We start from the raw sequence: 18,252 nt of genomic DNA on the forward strand, positions 1-18,252 counted from the left end.
TTTTCTAATGATGGTGGTGAAATGTAGATACTGGAACTCTCAGTTTGACACTAGTCGAGTTTTGAGATATGTGCTAGCCTTTTCAAGGAAACCTGCATGCCCAAGAGTGTTCCACAATGTTTTGGAAGGCGTCTGCAGTTCACAAATTCGCACTTGGCCAACCACTCGGACTACAGCTTAAACAATAATTCTGAGAGAGGAGATCCGTGCCCTGTTGTCGGGAGGTGACGGGTTGAAGATGATAATTATACCAGTCCAATTTGGGCTCATTAGAATGAGTAGAAGTGCAGGAATAATAATACGCCAGAAGATAAATACAAGGCAATTTATTTAGATATGTTAACTACTGTTTTTGAAAATAAAAAACATATTATTGTTTCACTTTTATCACACAAAACTTCTGACCCGAAGGTTTTGTTATTTTAACAGGTTTTCTATGATACTTTAATCATGAGCCTGACAAGCTCTTTGCCGAGCTAAACTTTCCTTTTTATATTATGACAAAACATTGCAAGTATACTGTAATATTTATACAAATTTTGCTATGATGTGAAATTTAAAAAAGGTGGAATTATTTTGACAGAATACAAAATATATTTAAATACGTAGGTACTAAGATTTGCTTGAGCTTTGATTCAAAGATGCATTTTTTATTAAGACATTTCTAATTGTTTCCTTGTATTTTTCAGAATGCAATTTCCCAAGAAAATAAAAAGATCTCTTGGTATTAGGATCTTTTGACTCAAAGTTATAGGAAAAAGCTAGTAAAGAAAAAAATACTATTGACTCCTAATCACAAAATCCATTGAAATAATATTATCCAGAACGTACGGTTGAGGATTAAATAGCAGTCGAGTAAACAGAGATTTGGATAAATGCCATTTGCGTTAATAAAAGGATGTACAGAAAAATAAAAAAGGAAAGAAAATATGAAATATAACTTCCAGTCTGTATTTTCGATAACTTATTATATAAAAATAACGATCATTTGTACGACTCGTAGCGTTTCGTAGAACGTTCGTAGACTGTCTATAAATTTTGCAAATAATGCTGGCACCGAATGCAAACGTATTTTTCCGACCGACTAAATGCAAGGCAAAACTACCGCGTTCCACATGAGCTTTTAGGGGCGTTAAATTTGGCGTCCTCCGTGAGAAAATGAAAAGAAACACCCGTTTGAACAAGCGTCCTGAGATTGGTCGTCGTTGAGGACGCTGGTGGAACAATGCGGTTTGCCTAACGTTTATTTCGACGGCCTATCTTCGCTCTTCTTTTATCCGAAATCTTGACATCTATGGCACGGCGGTGACCTCTGTGATTCTAAGTGTGCCGTCCCGGTAATTTGGGAATTTAAAATTTTTGAATTTTCTCTAGTCTGGTCTGCTTGACAAAGATGCGATTACCCCTAAGCGATTTAGCATCACGGTACGATGTCGCGTAAAAAAGCGATTACGGGGATTTGTTTAATATAACTGCCGTACCCCTACAACTTAGCTCGTTACCATCTTAGACTGTGTCACTTAGGTGACACGGTGAGATTGCAGTAACGGTATAACTTCAAGTAAAAAAAAAAAAAGTCGCCAAAACAGTCGCGCGTTCGTAGCGCTTCTAAATCAATGCGCATTCAGGTATAAGATTCAGATGCGACGCTGATTCGATACACGCGATTGTATATAAGTGTCGCGTTGCAAATGCGAGAAACAGACAAAAGCAGCAATGCAGATGTGCATGTAAAAAAACCGCTACCTACTTAATCGCAAAAAGTTGCTGTGCCATACGCATAAAAACCGTCAATAGTTCTTTCAATAAATATTTTTTTAGTCTGGGTTTTTTCAAAGCAAAAGATAAATTGTAGAAATAAGTTGAAGAACCAACTTAAATGTGAAAACTTTTGCCCAAGAGAATATTCTTTGTTTGTTTAAACTTGTGAGATATTCATTGTGGATTCAGAGAACGTGATTACGCTGGTGCTACACCAGCGTCATACATACATTATGGTTTATTAGAATTTAAACTATCTTGGGTCGTAATTAGGCTTCACGCGTTCTTTATTCATGAGTTATGACTAAGAAACACAGAGGTGTTTGAAACTTCTTGAGGATTGGGGATTCAACTTAAATACGCGTTGGTAAGACCGAATTAGTTATTTAAGGTATTCAATCTTTTATTTAGGGTCTGAAATTCGACAAAGTCAAAGCCCCACAAATTGGTAAAATATTTGTAACCTGTAACGGAATACCCTATTCAGGACAGAAATGTCGTTTGAATAGTTGGTAGTTGGATTACCTACGAGTATATCTATAATTTGTTTGTTTGTAATCTTTGAAACGACTAAACTAAGTTTAAATGTTCCTAAGTGAGAAAGCGTTAGGTTGAAATGACGTAGTGTTTGTATTATCTTTGTTACTATCTATAGCTTCCCCAAAGAGTATATAAGCACTACTTCAGACTATGTCGGTGCCTTTTTCTAATGAAAATCAGCGTTACAGTTATTCCTTGGCTTGTACCTACTGCCATGGTGCTGCAACACAGAGCTGAGGAGGTTTTTTATTGACTGCAAGGACGCGACGTATAACTATTTAAGTGGATTTTTCTCTTTCTTCTTTTTATGATTATTTGTATGTTGCTTCAAGAATTGTTGTCAGTAATATTTTATTTGTTGTAATAAATAAACTTTGAACCTTAAATTATGGTATTCGAAGAAGAGAACCGAAACCTATATGTTATAATATAAGGTATGGCGAAATAAATTAAAATCTAAAATATGTCATTTGCCATTTATTATTTATTTATTTAAACTATTTGTACACCATTACACAGTTGGGAAAATAAAGGAATAATAGAGAGAACCACAAAAACTGGAGTAGAAAACAAAATGCGGCCTGGCCTTATCGCTTAAAAGCGATCTCTGCCATGCAACCTTAGGATTAAGACAAAAGGAGCGAGAACAAATAAGTTGTGTAAAATTATTGTAAACCTACATTCAAATAACTACATACGAATACATAAACAAAATAAACACAAATAAAAAATATATGCCATTGTCATTTTAAGGCATAGAATATTAATCCTTATAAAAACCTTATGTCATATTATTATCAAGACAATCTTATGTAGATAAACCTGGCCCAGCGTGTCATAAGGGTGCATATTTTAAGGTGATTAAACATTAAATTAACGGGGCCTTAATTTATGTTTTTTATAATAAGGTATTCGTGTGGCCAATAAAGTGTTTCGAATCTGCTAAGTAGTTATGTTTTACTTTATTATTCCACTACAAGTTAGCACTTGACGGAAATCTCATCGGGTCAAAGATGGTAACGGGCTAACTCTTTAGAGTATGGCAGTTTATATAAAACTATAACCATATCTAATTCAGACTAAGTAGACAATGCCTAAATTAATAACGCCTAATCTAAGGAGATTCCTACACATACATCAACCGTTTACTTACTACTTACTTATCACATAAGAGTTGGCGAAACTTTTATTTTCTATAGACATTGCCTACATCATTAGGCGATGCCTAGTTTTAGTGAAAACGGACATAAATGGTTTGGCAGCACGTCTTTGTCGCGGCCGAAGCCTCCCACCAGACCAGAGTGTGAATAAAGTGTAGAGTGGTGCTTAGATTAGAGCATCGATAAATCCATCTTAAAATAACGCAAATTTTAAAACATTTCACGTGACATAAAGGTATTACAGCTTACATAAAAGTTTTTGAGGAAAATGGAAATAATATTGTCAAGTCAGCGTAAATTGTGGGGCTCTGCATGCTACACACATTTATCTTTTGAAGAGCTTGCAACTCGAACGTTGGGGATTTAAATGCTTCATATGCATATTTGTTACGTAAGTTATACATAGTCGTAAAACCTTTATTTCCCAAAGCGTGTGCTTTACATTTTTAAAGTAACATTAAAACGTTTATCGTTCGCGGGTTAAACTTTTTATTTCACGGAAATGGAAAAATGCTACAATTTTTTTTTATGTCAAGGCTATAATATGTATTCAAAATATAGCCTTGACATAAAACTAAATATTCCACCAAACACACTGGGCCAGCGTGGTGGACTTCGACCTTAACCCCTTCTCCCCCGTCCCCTAGGAGACCTGTACCCTGTAGTAGGCCGGACACTGGGAATAGGTTGATATGATGATGATATTTATTCAACTGCCCAAAATTTAGTATGAAGTTTTCAGGGTTCAGTATTTATGTAAAAAAAACAGGCCGTTATTAGGAATGCCAACAGAAGTGAAAACTCAAAACAAAGGAATAACTGTGTGTTCCGGCAGCGAACACTGTTTTTGTCATTGTTTTTTCTACAGAAACATATCTTATATCTTTAAACGAGCAATTCTTGTATATATATAATTGGAATCTCCGAATCGGCTCCAACGAAATCAGAAGATCATGGGTATTAACCCGTGCACTAAGTCAAACACCCATACAGTCGAGTAAGTATTTAGTATATACAATGTATTAGTGTACTGTGTATATATGCGTATATATGTACGCAGGCTGCAATACTACGCGTTTAGTCTGACGCAGTTTTTCACCATTATGTCGAGGTCATCGGTGAGGTGAACCTATAAGTTTTCCTCGAATCAAAAATCGCACAACGCGGCTAAAGAAGTTTTCATTTCAAAATCTGTGTTCAAAATTCAATATGGCTGTATGACGCCATTGTCAATTATAAAATAGTGTTTTGCATTCGTGCTTTTTATGAAGAACCTACTTGCTCAGACTATTGACTTCAAAGATACCTCAAGCTGTTCCAAGTTAGAAGTTTAAACTTGGGAGTCAATAGTCTCTTATTGCCGGTGAAGTTTCAAATTTTTCTACTTGAACGCAATAAACAGATTCAGCTTTCCAAAGTTTTTAGTACAAATAGTTTCACTCGCTGACTGCAATCAGAATCAAAATAGAGAGTAGGTACTTCCCGGTGACCTATAACATATCTTTGAAGGAAACCCTCGTATTATTATTATGATACAATCAACTGGGGAACAATATAGGTCTTGATGCAATGTCGTTTAGGCAATGACACTTTAAAGTACCTAGTTGATGATGCAGCCTAAAATGGAACTAGTTTGCCTAGAAGAGGCTTTATTCACTCTTGATTTTAGATACCCATAGGCCATAACGTCGTGGTAGCGAAAATGGATGCTAGAAATGCATTCCAGATCTTTGTATTGAGTATTAGAATCACAAAAACAGTTCATTATACGTGACCATAGACTACCAACTAACTACAGAAAGACGCAGACAAATATGGTGCCGAGCAGTTTGAAGATAGAAACACAATTTAATTACCTTAGTATTTTAAATATACAGATATAGCAGTTAGTTAAAATTAAAATCGGTAGCTTTATAAATAAAATAAATAAATATACTACGACAATACACATATCGCCACCTAGCCCCAAAGTAAGCGTAGCTTGTGTTATGGGTACTAAGATGACTGACGAATATTTTTTATGAATAATATACATATACCTACACATAAACACCCAGACACTAAAAATCATTCATGCTCATCACACAAAATTTTTCGTGTATGTCGTGGGAACACGAAAATTTTGGGAATGTGGGAATCGAACCCACGGCCTTGGACTCAGAAAGCAGAGTCGCTGCAAACTGCGCCAATCAGCCGACAAGTCTTTGTTTAAGTAATAGTCATCAGGTCACATTGAAGGAAATAACTAATAACTACGCAATTTTCTCAATCGCGATAATCAACATGTGTTTAGAATGTTAGATTTAATAACTTGTTTACGATTTGTATATTTACCAAAATAACTACTAAGATTGTATATCCATTCATTTATGGTGCAGATCAAATTTTCTTGACCAATCCAATCGATTGGATTGCGCTGCAAAATGTTTTGGTCGAAAAATTAACAAAGGATATCGCACCACCTACTCGTACCTTGAATGCATAGCTATATTCCTTTGGTTGCCTTGAAGAGATCTCTATGTAGTTATAAGGCAACCAAATTGAATCCTATAACTGACTTGCTTCAGTGTACTTATTGTATTGTGTGTTTTTTTTCTGCGATGTGCATTAAAGGTCAATTTATTTATTTAATCCCTTTTAAATTTACCATTTAACGCAATAGCTAAATTACTGTCACAAACTTGGCTTTTTGACAGTCATAATTGATATCGGGCCGCGGCCGCAATTCGACCAAAATAATCAGATCCGAACTAATTTACAAAAGCTAATTTCATTAAATGACCTACAACTGAACCCCGGAAACTGGGTCATTACTCATTGCGTTGACTGTTACCACTTGATCGAATTTACTCGTATTTATACGAAAGGACTGTCTCACGAGTAGCTTTTATTTCTGCAAAGCACGAGTTCTTGGGTTTTTTATCCGGAACAGAATAAATACCATTGAAAATTTGGCCATTTGGGAATTCATTATTTCTGAATTTTCTCGGGTGACTCTATACTTCCTAACAGGTTAGCCCGCTACCATCCTAGATTGCATCATCACTTACCACTAGTGGAATAAAAAAAATGAAAAAATTAAATCCTAGGAAGTATCGCTATTTACTTTCTAGGATTTTTCCGTGCTAGTATGAAGTTAGGAAATGGCGTCGGCACTTTGCCTTGCTTGATTCACATGGTTTGTCGGCCGATTGGCTCAGTGGGCAGTGACTCTGCTTTCTGAGTCCAAGGCTGTGAGTTCGATTGTATGTTATAAGTATTTTTGTATATAAAAGATTTAAATCTAAGATTTTCGTGGTTTATCAACATTTCTTACAAATAGTGGAACAGGGATTCGATATATCCGATGAATTCCATAATATTATCCCATAGATCGTGGTTATGACGGGACTGTGGAGGTGCGAGAAGGCATTGACAAATCTTATAATGTTATCGTGGTATGAAGGTACTCGTCGTAATAGTTTTATATACAACGTGCAAATGAAAACCGAAATCACAGGCTTTAGAGGTACATACGCTAATAGTTTTTGAGTAAACCACTGCTATAGTTTCTACTGAAAAAATCATATACAGCTTTAACATCACATGCAAAATTAAAATCAAGGGACTCCACTTTATTACGTACGCGTCGCGTAGCGTTGGTACATACAATAGGGTTGTCATAAGTAAACAATTAGAATATTTTGAATTAGTTTGTAAAAAAAAAAATATGGTTCTTTGGATTTAATATTTTTACAGTGTAATTCCTTATGAAATATACGTATGCACCCTTTAGCAGTATTTCGTAATTCGATTAAACGTCGTATACACGAAAAATTTTCCAAAGGACTTTTTTTAGTAATTGGGAATACAATTTCGCAAACTAGATGCTCGAATCCTTATTATTTAATGTCACGTTGCGGCAAACCTCTTTCGATTGTTACCTATATGTTCTCAATTCAGACGTAACTTACTTAAATTAACTAGCGTCAGCTGTATTTTGTTTGTTTCGAGAAAATATAGGCGCGTGATGGAATTAAATCTTTAGTAAAAAAAATTTTTACAATCTTTCATCTGACTGTAAGGTGAGTGGGTCTGGGCTGGATATGTATCTTAATCAGTAAAACCGCTTGTTATGATCTGCGTCTATGAGATATCCCAGATAACCCTGATGAAAACAGTGTGTGGAAACGCGTTTAGTTAATTGTAAATTAGTTGATTTTTCCTGAGATGACAGCAATAACACAAACAAACATGCGTTCAACTCATTAACTCAAGCTCGTATAACACGAGTCGATATGCGTAATTCAGTGTCACTTTTAGCCACACAGCCCTGTAAAAGTTTTCACATGAACAAAAGTTTGGGACGATCACAGAATTTATTGCATTAATTGAAATTCGCACTGGACAACGTCCGTCTGTCAGGTCCCCTACACGAAAATAAAAATACATAACAAGAAGAGCGCAAGTCCACTTTTTCCTAAGCTGTCAAATATATCACTCGTCTTACGCCAAAAGGCGTTTTATTGCAATTTTCAATGAAAAATCTCATTTGCGGAAGTGGATGCGTTTTTCTTCTCGGGCGTCTTGTGAATATCAAGATATTATGAAACTCGAAAGTTTTCAAGATGGAATATAAAGTGGGAACTTTTTTCCTTTTGTTTTTTTCAACAGGAACTTTCAGGCCGGCCCCTCTGACTAAGTAATTTGAGTGGCCTTGAAGTTGAAAGTAACACGTTCCACTTCTGCCGGTGGCTTGCTAGTGATTGTGAGCGAAACCTTCACCACGCGTAACCTTAAGAATTTCTCTATGGAAAAAAGATGTCATTGAAGACTCATAGTAGGCGTTACGGTTTTTTGGTGGTAGGCCACAAGCAAAACCGAACACAAATCGGTTTATCTTTCTGGTACGATCTAGCGTAGAAACCAATTAGAGGTGTGAATAAAATAAACTGGCGTTTTGACGTTCCGATCTACCTTCGTCATCCTTACGTATATATATATATAAAACTAGCTGTCCCGGCGAACTTCGTAACGCCTAACAGTTTTTTTTATGAATACTATATTTTAATACTTTTTATCCCATTCCGAACTAAGAATAATCCAAAAATCAAATATAAAAAAATAAAATTGGTCCAGCCGTTCTTGAGTTATAAATGGTGTAACTAACACAACTTTCTTTTATATATTTTATATATAGTAATATATATATATATATATATATATATATTGATATTTGGCATGAAGTTGTTGAAACGACATTTTATCCCAAAAATACAAATTGTTGTTTTTCCGCGATTTGAAAAAACCGTAATGGACGTGGACAAAGTGCCCATTATCGGCCCACTACAGAGCACGGGTCTCCTTTCAGATGGGCTTAGGCCGTAGTCTACCACTTAGGTCGAGTGCGGATTGGTCGACTTCACACAACCTTGAGACAGTTACGAAGAACTCTAAGGCATGCAGGTTTCCTCACGATGTTTTCCTTCATCGTTTAAAGCAAGTGATATTTAAATTTCTTAAATTAAAAACGCAAATAACTCCGAAAATTTAGTGGTGCGTGCCGGGGCTCGAACTTGGTCTCCACTTAAGGAAAGCCGAGGCCTTACCCACTAGGGTCTAGGCTATCACCACTTCTACAGCTAGTACTAATAATAAAGTTTATTTTTTTGTCTCTGAACGAGTTTATCCTGGAACTACCAGTAAAGATGTTTCTGAAAATTTCCAGGCACAAAAGCCCATTCCTTACAACTTAGGAATACGACCTAGGAATCGATCTTATTTTCTAATGTTCCTTTGTCAATAATCTCTGTGTCAATAAAGTCTGTGAAAATGAAATAAGTAAAAAAAAAACAAAGGGAAAAGTTTACCAACGGATGTTTTCATGCGGGCAATAAATATAATTGTATGGAATACATTTCAAACGATGCCATTACTGGCGTAACACATTGTGAAGCTCCCAATGGACTGTCGGTCCGCACGAAGCGCCTAGACATAGCCATCGAAAACGAATTTCCATGTAAAGTTATAACTTACAGCCCGGGTTCCTAGCGAAAATATTGCTGAAAAAAGTACTGTGATTACGGATAGTTTTTTCAGTTTTGTACTGAGCACTTTAGCACTAATTTTATACTTGCGTGGTAGCTACCAACGCAAACTAGTTTTTGATTGGCCAATAAACAGTTATAGCGTAGACGAATGGATTGTTAGGGCGTGACTTGAGTTGGATATTGAATGGTTGATAGTTCTAAAAGTCATTTTGTACAAGGATAACCGTCCTGCAAAGGTCATGGAATCGAAATCACCTTACAAAAACTATAGAAGTTATCGAGATGTGCGAACTCATACTAGGGGCACGTTCTTAAACAGACGATGGATCTAGTTCTCATTTCACTTAGAAGACAATTTAGTTTAATCGAGGATTTTCTTTTCGCATAGTTTTAAAAATAAAAGTATTCGCAGAATCGAATGATTAGAGTAGAAATGATTAGAATGTTTATTAAATCACTCCACGTTGTTATCCGCTATGAATAAGTTTGTACACGTAATATTTTTTATTTCAATGGTGTGAAATCTAATTTCGAGGAAATTGGCTATCGCAAGTTTGCTATAGTTATACCTACTTCGCATCTCTCCCGAAGATGATTACCATTTACGTCCCAATCACACATTTAAAGAAAAACTATTATTTAAACACACACGAGGACGTTTTAGATTTTATTTAGTTTTTAAATAGTTTATTTTAGGTTATAGTTATGTATTAATAAAAATTATATTTTAGAGTTAAAATAAATACAAAAAAAAAAAAACACTAAAATTAAAATTAAAATAAAACTTATAGTATACACAACAATTATAGGTACGGTGTGATCCTAAAATCGTCTTCACTCAGCATGTTTTGCTGTGTCTGTTAAGACATCTAGCGTTCCGGTACGATTTTGCGTCAAAATGGTATGATATTAAATTCTATACAATATATAATTAACTAATTCTTTAAAATAAACATTTTATCTTTCAAGAAATATAATTCAAGTATTATGTATCACATTAAAATTTTGTACATTATGATATAGGAAATTTAAGTAAAAACTATTCAAATAGTTTAATTAATTTATTTCCATGAAGGCTTGAAAAAATTAAAGTTGATATTTTTATTTTCTGGAATTGATAAATTTACGTATTTTTTTTGAAGAATTAAAAATATTTTCAAATTATGTATGTCTTTTTGATAACAGTATATGTATAACTTATATTTATGAAACTTTTATTTATTAATATTTTTTTCTAAAATTGGAAAATTATCCAATAACACTAATTAATTTTTTTTTTTTTGACGGCCGACTGGCGCAGTGGGCAGCGACCCTGCTTTCTGAGTCCTAGGCCGTGGGTTCGATTCCTACAACTGGAAAATGTTTGTGGGATGAACATGATTGTTTTTCAGTGTCTGGGTGTTTATCTGTATATTATAAGTATTTATATGTATTGTATTATATTCATAAAAATATTCAACAGCTATCTTAGTACCCATAACACAAGCTACGCTTACTTTGGGGTTAGATGGTGATGTGTGTATTATCGTAGTATATTTATTTATTTATTTAATTTTAATTAAAAAGAACAATTTTATATTTTTGAATCAAATATAGATATCAAAACTATTAAAATAAAATTTAAGTCATAGGGCGGCATTTTCTTCAGTGCCCCAGGGCGGCACAAATTTAAATCCAGCCCTGGATATGAGTTTAATATAATGCCCTAACAGATTATTCCGTATCCATCTTCGACTGCACCATTACTTACTGGCAGGTGATATTGTAATCAAGGGCTAGCTTGTAGTAAAGATAAAAAAGACCGTAGTTTAAAGTACCTAGTAGACTATGATAAATGAATTATATTTAACGCTCATCAACGGTATTCTGTGAAGCGCCATCGATTGTCGTTTGGCGTCAAAACGTCTCGGCTCGTTCAGTAAAGCTTTCACAAGAACTTTTATGTAACAATTCATTTTGTTAAGCCCCGACGAAAAAACGACGTGGTGTTATAAGTTTGACGTGTCACAGTGTGTGTTAGTATGTGGTATCGTATTTCCTGAACGACCGAACAGATTTTAATTTCTTATTTTTGTTTGGAAGGTGATTTAGTCGGTAGTGTTCTTAGCTTTGTTTAATGAAAATCGGTCCAAGATACCGTTAAATGGGATTTTTTTTTTCACAACTTCATTCATGGTTATCAAAATAAAGTAATTATTATAAAGAAATATTAATTTTAAATCTTCGTTAATCGTTTGACAGAATACGTGTACTTAAATATCTAACAAAACAACGATAATAACTTCAGTACAAAGTATATAAATGTCTTACATTCTAAGCACACGTAGATTACCGTGAAGCTAAAACACGAATGCTTATTCAAAGAAAAACGTTCATTTCTAAGTTCCTTTGAAGTCCGGCGATCATTAATCCCGGAGACCCTTAGCTTTGAAAGTCTGTTTTTGAAAATATTTTTTAGACGTTCTGCGTCGCCATCATTATTTTTTGTAAATGTCATAAGAAAATAAATTTTGAGTTGCAAAGAACTTGTACGACAGTGCAAAATTCTAGATCAAAGGAGCCTTTTCAGCGTCGGGCTTTGAAATTTAAAAATTAAACATAGATCTTTCAAGTGGGTTTTGAAATCGGCGGGTTTGCGGTCTTACGTTCGGTATGCAAATCAGTTGATTGAGGTCAAACGTGTTCTCATTTGTATGACGAAGAGAGTACTCGCTGGATACCTACTAGTTCACACATGCTATATAAAACTACAAAAGTAAGTCACACACACAGCAAGTAAGACATGTAAGGTTACTTGAATTTTCGTAGATTATCATGTAGATGATATGCAAATCAATAAAATGAATCTAGAAATTATAAAGACCTTAATCATCAATCCTTTTCATAAATACAGTCATGGATTTGGAGTATCAATACTGTATAAGACGGTGCTGCCACGAAAGTTGGAAGGATTGAATTATTTTATGAGTTTAAAGTAGAAGTATATTGTTACCGTAACCGACAAAAATATATGTTGGTGTATGATTCTGAAATAAATTCTGTTGGTTTTTTATTTGGACTGGAGTAATTTTAAAGACAAGTCTTAAAAACTAAATTTCGAAACGTTTAAAGAAACAATACAAAATCCAGCGGACTATCGGTAAACCGACAAACGGTTTGCAGGGCAGTGCAACTATCGTATTTTTCGGATTACAGAGTACCTACCGACATCTTAAGATTAGGTATATTTCAGATTTTTGCCCCTATAATTAAATTTAATTTTCCATTTGACTTAATGTGATACAACCAAATTGGGACGTTACATAAAATTCACAAAGCAAAAAACTTGATTTGAAACAGAAATATGCATGCATTTTATTTGTCGCGTCATTATAGGAAAAAAGAACAAACATTTTTGACAACAGAAGCGAGTATATTTGTTATTTAAAATTTTGGGTGTAGCTTAAAAATGAACGAATATGAGAATATTATTTATCTGTAGAAAACATTGTCTATATAAAATTGTATTTGTAAAGTGTAATTGTATGAAGCATTGTTTTGTTTTTGTTGAATAAACAGTTGGGGATTTTTGACATAGCATTTTTAGTTTGTCCATTTTTTAGCCAGTATCATACAAAAGATAAATAATACCAGCCAAGCTTCGCCGTTTCCGGGTTAGTAAAACAAAAATAGCAAGCTAACCTATTGCAGGTGTATTTAATCCATAGTCGGTATCGACGCGATATCGTACAGCAGTAGCCTTGGTACAACACCTTCACATTCGCAATGAAGGAGTCGCTTTCAAAAAAAAATTAACTAATGCCATACGTTCGGTTGTAAATCCTGTGCTTTGGATTTTTGTTTTAAAAACGTTCCGTCAAAAGCCCTAACTATATAATTGTAGGCAAATTCAAGCTTTAATCCAATGCTCATAAGATCAATTTTACTCCGACGTTCAAGTACTTCCAAACTCGAAACCGACTCCCCGATTGCGAGCGAGTAAATAGCAGCTACTGACTTTTCTGAAATTAAAAAATTAAGTTTAAAATTATGTTTAAATTATTGAAATAACTAACTAATCTCAATTAGTTACAAGTCAAAAAATATTGCCATCTCTTTTCATCAGTTTTTTTTTTATTGGGTTGAGGCTTAAGATTGATTTCCGCCTATTGTAATTCAGACAAGGTTATGCAATAAATAGAAAGCAAAATAGGAAAGCTGTAGGTACTTCTAGACCTTTAGTTTGGAGATTTACGCTGCGATCCATAGAGCGTAGTTTACCTATACTTTTAACAGTACTTTACTATGTTTAAAATTATGTCTAAATTATTGAAATAACTAATCTCAATTAGTGACAAGTCAAAAAATATTGCCATCCTTTTTCACCAGTTTCTTTATTGGAGTGAGGCTTAGGATTGTTTTCCGCCTTTTGTAATTCAGACAAGGTTATGCAATAAATAGCAAAAAAGGAAAGCTGTAGGTACTTTTAGACCTTTAGTTTGGAGATTTAACGCTGCGATCCATAGAGCGCACTTTACCTTTACTTACTCAGTTTTAACAGTAGGTAACTTAAGTCTAAGCAAAGTCAAAATACACACCCATATCCTCTGAATCCCATATGTATAACTGCTAGGTATAATCAATAAGCACCTTTATGTACGTAACACTTAAGTATAACGTGATGCAAGAGTGGGTGCGGTATATTCAATTATGTTACAAATTAATTATTATAATTCTCATTAGCGCTTCTACCACCACTCGGAAAAGTTTATTTTTACATTTTAATTATCGTGAGCAATGACACATATAGAGAAAGCGGGCTGCTTTTATTTTCCCACCGCGTTTTACTTGATTAACACGGAAAATGAAACTCATTATACGGGGTTGAAATAGTTTTGCAAATATTAAATAGAGAATTAAACGGTAAAATCCTGCATTTTGGAAATTGAAAAAGAGTCTATTCCGCTGTTTTGAAAAAATACCACCCCGAATAGGTTTTTACGCGTTGAAACTTTATAGGTTGGAACTCGCAAACATCTGCAACTGCCAGTCATATTGTTAAATCTATTTTACATTTAAGTACGACTACGTCCCTTATGAGACAGGGAACGGGCTGCCGGCGGGCTATGCTACGCGGGTGGGTAGTAGCATGTATGGGACAAAACTTATTAGGAGTTGTACACAGAGAAAGTCGCGGGTAGTTGCTAGTTTACTATACAAGTCGCAAGGGAAGGTGCGTAGAATACTGGCTGAACTACTTAACGAAAACCGAGACCTATGCGTAAAGAAAAGCCAGAAGATATATATAAAGATACTAGCGGACCCCAGCGCCATCTGTCGGGCTGATTTGTGAATCTAAACTGTCCAGAATCTAAACGCATACCGAAAAATTCATTCAAATCGGTCCAGCCGTTTAGGAGGAGTACAGCGACATACCTACACACGCACACAAGAAATATATATATACAGATATAAAGATAAATTACTTCATTAAATATCTACAAGATAGTGCTTCACTACTCAGAAAATCTTCCACTAACCAACGAAGCCGGGAATGCTTGAAGATTTCTTTTGTTAGAATAAAACAAATCCGTGAACCAATATGTGGAGACTGGAGAGTAGGCAAACCTTTAGACCTACGCACCATTTTCTTTTGTAACAAAAGCCTTTGTTTGCGTTTACTATTCACTACCCCATTGTTGCTCAGGCCTATTTAAATTTTACTTATAATAGATCTTTCACTTTTTGTCGGCTTTATATCATGAGTCTCTTAAAGCCACATATAAAGCCACAGGGGTCATGGCTAGGTCCCTTATGTATGGAAACTTTCCTATACGTATTTAAGTGAGATTAGCGGTTTCCGATCTCACAGATTGAAAAGGATAAACTGGTTTTATACTTGCACATTAATGTTTTTTTTAACAGGCAGGGTGATTTCGTATCTGACATGCTTGCGAAAGGCGTAAATCTTGCAGTATTTGCTGTCTAAACGTTTACCGTAACTTTTATTTTTTTGTATGCAATAGTGACGTTTGACAGCAAAGATCGCGAGATTTACGCCTGTCGCAAGCCTGTTGTGAGATACCATAATTTCACCCGTTGGTAAGAAAAGAAGCACATATACTAGTAAGATGTGTTACACACATGCATGACATAAATTTTCCGAAGTAGAATAATAAATAAATCTAAACGTAGAACGTCCACTGCTGGGCATAGGTCATGTGGAGGTATTTCCACTCTGCGGCTCGTTTTAAGTCGGCTCACTTCGTGTGTTTTGAGCTACGTGAGTTACCCCTGTTCCTACGACGTATATCCTCACTTCACGATTTGATCACGAAAGCATATATTCTAAGCATAGCTTTGAGTGACTCTCGAATCTTCTTATGAAGCCCATAGTTAGGGACTTTGTTTGTCAGCAATAACTCAGCAATAGCACTGTTGACTTACCAAACAGTTGTTCCAGTTTTCATTAACAAATTAAAATAACAAAAAATCAGTGTTCATGCAGGCCTTCCACAGGCACTTATAAGATGTGTTAGGAGATGTTGATCCTCAAGAGATGTTGACTTTACAATGACTTAACAATTATTCATTGTAAAGTCAACTCCGGTTTCTGAGCGAAACGTGCGTAGAGGGTACATTGGCGAAGATCTGTTTGGTGCGGAGTATAAGGATTGAACAAATTATAAAATTACACCATACAGATTCTCCTGCTTTTCGCGGAGTATAGCAAATTAAGCTTAATTTCCATAACGTTTATACTATAATACTTTTAGGTACCTATTTATTTATTAGCCGGACACAGTAACCACACAGTTTTTTGCTATTGTCCCGCATCGTTTAAAAAATGTATCTACGTTTGAACAGCGCCTAAGTAGATAGCTGAAGACTAAATTGCCTGGGGATGAATGCGTCGGGCCAACTAAAGGGTAACTCAACGTACTTAATACTCGAATGTAAGTGGGGGCCTTAAACATTGTATGCAATACAGTTTCTCTTTGGGTTTTTGACATAAAAAGAAGTTAAGTCTCATTTGAAAAAGCCCAATTAGAACTCTAAAGAGCAAAGAAAAATTACTTATTTTAAAAGTCTTTTAGAAAATATAATGTTTCAGTTTTGATTAATAAGTGTTGGTTATCGTGATTGATAAAATAGTATAGATACTAAATAATGTCTATAATTAAATTAATTATTACATATGAACTGTTATGTGGCATAAGAATGACTATCATGAATAATTGTTACCTTAATATTAATGGTGGTTGAATACTGATAATACAGCTTAATCCCACATAGCGGTATCCAGGTTATCTGAACATGGCTATTTTTTTAAGTATAGGAGCAAAGGATTTCTTTTAAACCAACTCCACCCTTTCCAATCCCAACAATACTCTCTCTGGGTGTCTATAATTGACCTGACAAGAACCTGTTTTGAGAGTGTCAGAAATTTCAGAATGAATATAAAAGCAGCGTCTCTCTTTGTGCTCTTGCTGTTAAACAAGGCTGAGTTGCTAATCAGAATGCAAAAGTATGCAGAATTATGTATAAGAACAGATATTATAATAGCGTACGCACCTATACACCACGCGCACACTTGCAGTCACACACACACACACAACTCACACACAACTACTTCACACATTATATACCGTCTTACTTCATGGTTAAAAAAATGAGCAATAAAGGAAATTACACCAATTTCATATGTAACAAAGACAAACAACTATTTTCCAATCTGTACATACACGTTAAAGCTGTGACTAAGCAAATAGCGTGCATGAACCTAACCACACCCCTTGATGAAGGTTAACCAAACAAAGTAACGTGATGTTGACAGTTTTCGAAGGGTAGGTACTTTCAAGTTAGGTGACTACGCGATTCATAAAGTATTCTAGTGCCAAAGTGCACTATAGCGAAAAAATATTCGAATAAGTTATTATTCTTAGGAATTTAGGTACTTGTACTTAGATACTAATTGGTTTGGCCGATAGCCGTACTGAAACTATCAGGCAGATCTCAAAAGATGTTAAATTTTTTTAGGATTACCTAGAGAGTACGAATAAAATATGTATAAATTAGATAGATTTGAAGGCGATAAAAAGTGAAGGTAATGTTTGTACTTTTATGACTACACTAACTGTTACACGCCACTTCATCCACTTTGTTTAGTTTTTTTGTAAATCCAACGAGAGCTGTTAAGTAAAGATATCATCCTTAGGTCGGTCACCGGGATGCATATTTATTTATTTAGGTACTGTTTCTATGCAAAATTTAGTTTAATTTATTTATTTTGTTTATTAGGGACAACAGACAGTTATGCACAAAAATAACAAAGAAGACAGCTAAAATAAAATAGCAATAGCACAAGACATATGGGTCCACGAATTACTAAACTTATATTAAAAAATGGGGCTACATGAAAATTTAAAACAAAAATTCAACTGTCTCGTAAAACCCGGGTAATTTTTGCTGACTATCCGTATTCCATTCATGGCTGGCATCTATTATAGGCTTATTATAGGTAACAGAAAATCAATAAGCGAACAACACACAATTGCTCTGGGCACTTATGACAAATTTGCATGAATTGTGAAACCACGCGAGTCAGCTAGTCAGCATTTTAATCCTGCCAATATAACATTGTGTAGAGTAACAATATTCTGTTTTGCTTATTTTGCAAACCCTTCCCTAGTCAATAAAAAACATGCCGCTCCGACTAAGTCACCGAGATTGGTGCTTCTACCGCTCTGTTCCCTTATTTATTGTGCATTTAGACCGAGAGT

This window comes from Pararge aegeria, chromosome 14 (assembly GCF_905163445.1).
Source record: "Pararge aegeria chromosome 14, ilParAegt1.1, whole genome shotgun sequence".
In the NCBI taxonomy this organism is placed as follows: Eukaryota; Metazoa; Arthropoda; class Insecta; order Lepidoptera; family Nymphalidae; genus Pararge; species Pararge aegeria.